Source organism: Canis lupus, chromosome 37 (genome assembly GCF_048164855.1).
Source record: "Canis lupus baileyi chromosome 37, mCanLup2.hap1, whole genome shotgun sequence".
Classification (NCBI taxonomy): Eukaryota; Metazoa; Chordata; class Mammalia; order Carnivora; family Canidae; genus Canis; species Canis lupus.
In genome coordinates this window covers 20,356,312-20,364,691 of record NC_132874.1, presented here as the reverse complement: position 1 = coordinate 20,364,691, position 8,380 = coordinate 20,356,312, and the positions used below count along the sequence as shown (strand labels likewise).

General features: G+C 38.7%; 1 long non-coding RNA gene across 2 annotated transcripts; it reads left to right on the top strand.

Annotated features, from left to right (window-relative positions):
- Window positions 1-903: 903 nt before the first annotated feature.
- On the top strand, window positions 904-7,662 carry LOC140626364 (uncharacterized). 2 transcript variants are annotated; one of them, XR_012025553.1, is made up of 3 exons: window positions 904-1,043; window positions 4,865-5,174; window positions 6,439-7,662. It is a non-coding gene; the product is annotated as an uncharacterized lncRNA (long non-coding RNA). The 2 variants fall into 2 exon arrangements; XR_012025552.1 differs by lacking the exon at window positions 6,439-7,662 and adding an exon at window positions 5,570-6,404.
- Window positions 7,663-8,380: the final 718 nt, after the last annotated feature.

Sequence of the window (8,380 nt, the reverse complement as noted above, 5' to 3'; positions counted from 1 at the left end):
TTGTAACTATCTACAATATAATTACTTACCAGTCTCTTGTCACCAATACTGGCCCCTATCCATCCTTGCCTCCCACCACAAAGACACTTCCCCTACCTGGCTTGGGTTGTAATATTCTGTCTTGGGGTGCCACTACCACTCTCTCCAATGAGGATGACTTCCTTACTTGACTTGAGGCTTTGACAATCTGCATCGTGCTACCTTCCCACCTAGTATGCGTTCCACTGGCCTGTGCCAGCTGGCTGATATAACCACCTTCCCATTACATGGACATGTTCTGCACCTGTTCTAGCTACAGAAGTCCATCCTGGGTTGATGCCATCCTCCCATAAAGACTGCTCCTCATCCTGTTTGGGCTCTGATCCTGTATAGTTCCCTGACTGCTGTCATTATCCCACTTCATGAAAACCTCTCCCTCACCCTATTCAGGCTCTGACAGCCCGTGTTGTTTTACCATCATTCCCCCCAGATGGGGTACCCTCTTCATCCTGCCCAGGTTGTAAAGCCCCATGCTGTGAGGTTGTCACTCCCCCACCTTGCTTGCCCCACCTAAAGGTATTCCGTTTAAATTGTTCCAGAAGAAAGAATGATTTGAAGAAGCAAGGCAAATAAAAATGCTTGAAGAAGGTTTTTACATTTTGAAACTTCTACAAGTCTTCTCTCTTTTAGTTTACATTTTGGCTCCCACTAGAATTCTTCCTTCCAGTCACATTTGAATCTTAGTATGATCTAGAATTTTGAAAATATCTCAAAATTTATCTGGTAGTAGGGCATGAACAAGAGCAATTTGAATGCATTTTAAAATCACTCCTACGTTATACCTAGTTGTATAATTGTGTAGTCAAATTACCATTATGACATACATTATGACTTAGTGGTGAATATGTGTGGGAGTTTGTCACTGGAATACTTGTTTCTTCAGCCTGTTTCACTGCAACAGTGAAAATTTTCGTGGTATTTCATCTGGAACTACCAGGCTTTATTAGGTTTAGGCACATCAAATTTGCTAAGATGTGAGCTGATACTTTGGGGTGCATAAACATGTGAGTCCGTCCATGTGCTGACATAATTGCTTGTGTGATGTAACCTAAAAAAAATTCAAAATTTTATTTTATATTATTCTCTCTCAAAATAGATGTGGTATGTTTAAAATTATATATGCTGTATTATTTAGTGTATATCTAAGAGAAGAGGTTTTTTCATTCGGTATTGATAAGAAGTGAACTTTCAGTTTGTAAGTACACAGACTAGCTTCCAGCTGTTTACATTTGAAACCTTGTTTCTCCCACATACTTCCAGTGAGGAGCACCCTAAGTCATAGTGATACCACAGCATATTTCTATTCCCTGCACCTTTTGTGAGGAAGAGATAGCAATATTTCTAGAAGTCATTCTTAGGTTGAGACAACTGTTGATAATTTCCCTGTACACAGAGGGAAGGGAACCATGCAAGGGTATCCAACTAAATACAGAATGAATCTATTCTCAATTCCCCTTTCTCTTATATGCATCCGCAAAAGGCCTGTGGGTAAGTCCAACAAAAAGGGCGATATGACAGAGGGAAAACAGCTAATTTAACTGAATGTTGTTAAAATGTCGTTCCTAAATTTTACAATATTTATGACCATGTGACAATGAAGCCAGGACCCGTCCAGGGCTTTGGAAGGGCCTGAAGCAGCTCAAGTTTTGTTAGCTTTTTCTGGTTAGTCCGCCTGGGCAGGGACTGCAAAGGAGTTTCTGCTCTGTACACACACATCATTGGAAATACAGATACCTTCAATCTTCATCTTATATTTCTGGGCTCTGTCGCTTTGTGACACCATGAGAATCTGACCTTAACAGTTTTTATTCTCAGTAGGTCTATAGCTTTTGGGAAGAATATGAAGAAACAGAACTAAAAAGGCATGTTTTTTAGGTTGGTGTAAAGGAAGTGAGTTTAAGCAGTCTTTTTCATGTAGATTATGAACCTGTTCAACAAATGAACATGAAATTAGATTCAATTTACATTTAATTGAGAACTTGTTGCATATAAAGCATTATGTAAATGATGTGGAAAACAGAGAAGTTAGACAAATTGTATGAATTAGCTAATCCTACCTGGATGTCCTTACAGAATGGTTAATTAAGCCTGACATAGGTTATTCAGCAGGAAAGATACTTTATTTTGCAAATCAGAAAGTGTAACTTTGCATTTGTAAGCCTTAGTAGCTAGTGGCAGTGTCCTTGAGATGAATACTTACCAAAGAGTAGATAATGAGTTAGCCTTTTAAGATTCAAACAATACTGCTTTCTAGTAACTAAAATATAATGAAATCATCACTATTGGTTGATAGAGTAGGCTTCCTAGACCATCAAGAGATCATCAAAAAGCATATCTTTATTGTGTAACTTTGAAATAGATTTTCACTCATCTTTTTCACATCCTTCCTTTTCCTTCATATTTAAGATACAGAATTAAATGTAGTAGAATTAAAGGGAAATTATCATAAAAGTCAGTGAAATTAGGTCCTTCTAATAGTGACTGCATCTTTAGAGAGAAAGGTTATTGTTTTTTTTAATTTCAAAATAATTGTTTATTATAATATTTCAAATTTACAGAAATATCTGTGCACCCACAACCCAGACTGAAATTCTCTATGTCCCTCTTTCTGATATCTGCTAGTCGTAAAGTCATAACCACAACCTTTAAATTGGCATCTATGCTATTCATGAATGTTTCATCTTTGTTCTATGTGGATATGCAGCCATATGCAATGTGGAGTATTACTTTGGAAGCTTTTAAACTTTGATTAAAAGGTATAATAATTGATTATTCTGTAAGCAGCTTTCACATAAAACATTGTTTTTGAGAGGTTGCCATGTTGACTTTAAGCAATCCTTATTACTATGCTGTTGTTGGCATGTATATTACCTCTTTTTTAAACCTCATAACATTCTAAGAGAGAAAGGGTATTGTCCTTATCTTAAGCTTTCTTAGTATCTAAATCTATAGTTAATATGGCTTTTGTGCTCAGCACTGCCCACATTTCAATTTGGATCCATTTAAAGGTAGCCACAATGAGGTCACACCTCTACTTTCATTATTCTTTCCTAGAATTCCAAAATCGAATGGTTTTCACAGGCACACACAAATGAGTCAAAGTAGAGAAGGGATGCACTGGGGAGGCAAAGATGCTGGGAATCCTCCCTGAGGCCAGGAGAAGGCAAAGGGAGAGAGCTACTGAGAATCTGAGATGAAGTCTATGAAAAGAGGCAGCACTGAGTCATGGTCAGTTTCCAGCCTGCTCAGCCCCTCCTGCCCTTTCTCAGGACTTAGTGCCAATGCATTTACTATCAGGAGATACACTGTCAGCATTTCATCTTTGGAGACATAAGAAATTTCTCTTTTCTCACAGCATCATTTTTGTTAATTCAGATTTCCCTGAAAGCTTAGTTCTCATGCATTTAACACCCTAAGAATTTGGAAATAATGGACATCTATTTTTCATTCTAAGTGAGACATCTCTGCATCTGGAATTACAGGCTTTCTCTTTCCCTGAAAATTACTTCAGGGGAGGCAAAGGGACAGACACAAGAGTGGAGCTCGAATACCACTCTTTCCAGGGCTGGTTTCCTGTGTTCTCTTAGGATGAGGCACACAGAAAGTGGCAATTATATCATCGGTCCTTAATGCTATTTTTTTTTTTTCACAAACCAGACAATCTCAATTTTCTATGACTTTTAGTAGGGTTATAGATGTAAAGGTGAGACTTCAAATTAACAGTCTAGCTCAGCTCTGCACCGTAGAAGACTTTTTACCACCCCCTGGTGGAAAAAGAAAAATGAGATTCCCAAGGTCCTAGGCCAAAGAATGAGGAAATTTGTTAACTCTTGGGAGGGGATGTGTGGAGGGAAGGAGGAGCAATATTAAGTGTATGTAGAGCTGTGAACTGGGCAATAATTTGGTAGCTCTCGTATCTCAATTTCGTAGTGCCCACCGTTGGGCTCAGGTCCTTCTCAGGTCCTTTACTGTTGTGTTCATTCTGGCTTACCACTCTAGCCTACCCTTCCTAGTTAGGGGTCCCTAACACTTCCCATGTTAAAGGACCCCATTTCCCAGCCAAATTGGATGGAGGATCAGCCTCCATCTTAACATACACTGTTCAGCTGTTTTGCTTCCTGACAGTTTTTCCTCCCAGATCCGTGTTCTCATTCCTAGCTATCTAAAAGCTTATTCATATTCCAGATAGTGGTTAGCTTGCAATGGGTCTATGCAATACAAAGTACCACGTGTTTTCCAATGAATTGATGCCTCCAATATGTATGTACTATTTCTTGAAAATTTGACCTCCTTCAACCTGCTGATGCAGTTAATATTTTTGGAGGCTGGATTCTTATTAATTGCTGAGTTCTTAATATCTCTTTGTTTCTATTCTTTTATTTTACTTGCTTTTACTAATATCCATGGTTAATTGGAAGGCTATTGTCATTAAAATTGGGCCTCAGGTGCTGTGGAAAAAGCCTGGGAACTCAGCTAATAAATTGGGAAGTCTTTGTCTTTTCTTGTTCTACCATTTTCATTACTAGCAGTCCAAGAGCATATTATCCTTATCTGATAAAAACAGTTGGTTACAAGAGTGCGCTCATGAAGCACAAGTTATGAGTTATGAGAGAGGTAACAAAGTTCTTGTTTCTGGACACATGCTGCAAGCACAATCCATGACAGTCATCTCGGTCATAGGAAGACTGAATGACACACTGGTTGTTTTAGCTCAGAATGTTGATGTGGAAATGTTAGGTGTTATAGAAAACTCACAGTCTCATAATAATAGATCCTTAGACTTGGAAATGATTTTATAAATCATATTATCCATTCTCTTGTCTAGTTCAGAACCTTATGGAACCAAAACCAACAGATGGACAGGATGCCCAGCCCCTGCTTCGGCATGTCCAGATTGAGGACTCACTACCTGAGTGGTTGCTTGGCCCATGGCGAGAAGCTGTATTGTGGGAAGATGAATACATGGCACCCAGTTTGGAGATAGAAAATGGAAACTCAGCTTCCCTCCTTTCTGTTCTCTTCACCTCTATGTTCCTAAACCCAGCCTCATCCTGAACCCCAGTCTCAGCAATTTAAGGAGCTCTAAAGTGATTAATATTATCTGTGGAACTGTTTACAATCACCTTGGCAGGAATGTGAGTAGAGAAAAAGGCTACTTCTGACTCTCTAATTATTGTCTTGAGGGTGGTTGTCATGGGAAAATGGGAGATAGGGTTCTGGGAAAACTTGGTTAGGATAATGCAGATTAGAATAAGTCAGGATATTCTGTTTCCAGTCAATGGGCTTTGTTCAAATGAGCTGTGTTCAGTGATGGAGTTCTCATTCTCATCGCATTCAGATCCCTATTCTCTTTTATATTATTTAGGTTTAATGCTTGGCCAACTCTAGAAGAAAACAAATTGCCTAGAGACAAAGTGTTTTGGGATTTTAGTGGCATATGGGAAGTGCTTGAATGAGAGTAACCAAAATGACAGGGTTAGCCTGAACTATAAGTAGCAAGGAGAGTAACACTCTTTTCCTACTCCATTAGGTGGCCATTATGATCATTCATTCATTCAACGATGCTTACTGACAGACTATCCTGTACCATAAACATAGCGATGTATACACCAGAACCACAGACCTTCTTTTATAAGTTGAAAAGTGGATGCTTGCCTAAATGGGATCTATTTTAATCATTTGAAACTGTTAGTCATTTTTGGCAAAGGCAATCATCGTGATGGGTCAGCCAGATACTACAACTTCCTTCAACATTTGGTATGAATTGTCAGGGAAGCCATGCCAAGGCACAGCAGAGATGAAAAGAGATAATCAACTTTAAGATTAAAGGGTATTATTTTTCTACGTGTTAACATATGGTCTGCCTCACAGTCTCTGCTGCATTTATTGGTTTTCATATACAGTGAAGTGAACTCCAGCTGAGGTAGCCTGAATATTAATGGTGAAGACTGTTAGTTTTCTAGGTTCTTTACTAAGTTGTATCTATGTGGTATGGAAGTGAAAATAGCAACTCCTTCTTTCTGGTACCCAGTTATTACCTTCTTCACTAAGAAAGTAGACTAGTTGGTCAAAAGGCTCATTTGGATCTGGTCAGATGGCAGTCTTTCATGAAGTAATTCCTTAAGCTTGGTGTCTTCTGTTAAGGGGGAAAGAGCCCCAAGAAACTTAATTAGAGCTCAATTAGTATACATGGACAACTTCTTAGTCCTAGAAAGGAGGAGAACATAAAACCAAAAAAATCTCACGTAGCAAGAGCCTATGGCTTCATCTTGGTACTTTTGAGAATAATTTTCTTATGCAAATTTCATTGAGGAATAACTAAGATAGCCCCCAATGATTTGATTTGATTCCTGCTTTCTGATATTCATGCCCTGTGAAATTCCTTTCTCTTGACTGTAGGCTGGACTCAGTGACTCATTTTTAACAGAATATGACAAAAATGATGGGTGTCATTTCTGAAGACAGGTTGCAAAAAATTTTTGGCTTCTGTCTTGCTCTCTTGCCTTACTGTGATGCGACCCAGATGTCAAGTTGTGAGCTGCCCTGTGGAGGGGATGGAAGGACAATGAACTGAGAGAGAGGCTGCCAGCCCACAGCCAGGAAGGAACTCAGGCCCTCAGCACACCGGTCTGCAGAGAACCTGTGAATGAGCTGAAAGCAGCCTTCAGATGACACCATAGCCCTAGCTAACCTTAATTGCTGCCTTGTGAGAAATCTCAAGCCAGAGCACCCACTTAAGGCTTACTTGGATTCCTAAAAAATATTTTTTTTTATTATTTTGAATGCTATGAACATTCTTGAACACTCTTATATTTTGGTAAATATATGTACATATTTCTGTCGGAAATACACCTAGTAGTTGAATCAGAGAGTCACAGCATGTATTCAGATTTAGTAGATAGTGCCAAGTAGTGTTTCAAAGTCTACACTCTCGCCAGCAGCACCCCAGACCAATCTCTATTTTTGGCAGGACTTTGCTGCTTCTCAATTCAGCACAGGAATGGGTGTGCCGTGGGGTTTAAACAGCATGTTTTATTAGTAATAACACTAATGAAAAAATAATAACAGTGAAGGTAACCTTTTGAATACCTAATTATCTAATGTATTAATTTTTGAAAAGCAATACACAGCCAGGACTTCATCATGTGTTATTATTTTACATGTATGGAGCACTAACAGAACAAAACATTAGCACTAGTTAAAATACATAGATACCACAGCTGTGCTTAAATTTTTAAGATTTTTAAGGAGATAACCAAGATTTTTTTTAAAGGTTTTATTTATTTATTCATGAGAGACACAGAGAGGCAGAGACATGGGCAGAAGGAGAAGCAGGCTCCTCACAGGGAGCCTGATGCAAGACTCGATCCTCAGACCTGGGATCATGCCCTGAGCTGAAGGCAGATGCTCAACCACTGAGCCACCCAGGCATCCCAGGAGATAACCAGGATTAAAGAAAACACATTGTGCAAGTAGAACACTTTTATATCATGTTTTCAATATTTAGGTTATTTAGGTGAACCCAGGCCCTTTTTTTTTAGCTTAAAATTTCCCAGGTAATAACTGTCACTTTCTGCTTATCATTACTAGTGAAGATATCATGAAAGCCTATTTTTTTTCATCATAGAGAGAGGTTTTATTATACCTATTTTTAAATTTTATATAAGTAATAATGCTTTGTTGATCTATATTGTTTTTTTTAGCATTATATGCTCAATAAAGATAATTGGGATATTATTGGAGATCCTTAGCATTTCTTTTAATGATTAGATTCCTCTTTCAGAACCAGATATTTTGAATTTATTGTTATAGCCAAGACAAAAGAATAATACTTGTGAGCTTGGCCTTGTACCTATAGTAAAAGCAGTGTGCAAAAAAGCAAGTTTGGCAGCACCAGGGCAATACCATGGGTACTTCAGCCTGGACAGGTCTGGTTTGGGTAGGGGAGTACTTGGTGGGAGGGTCAACTTCTCACTTGAAAATCCCCATATTATATAGATGTCCATATTTGAAATATGGGTAATGTTAGCCATAGAAACTAGCCCCAGAAACAGTAAAGAAAAGGTAAATGCTAAATATCATTAAGAACAGGAGAATAAAGATGTCATTATGGTAGGAAGCTATTCAGAATTCTTATTAAATGCCATAGTTTGTAACATAAGGGCATATTCCGCTAAGCTTAGGAAGCTCTCTTTTGAGGAAAAGGCAAATAGAATGGCAAATCAGATGCTCCTCCACTTTCTGAAGGTTGTGTAGTGCTGCTGAGCACAGGCAAGAGCAACAAGGGTTCAACAGAGACTAACTCCCAGTGCCTTCTGTCGGGGATCTTGGAGAACCCCCT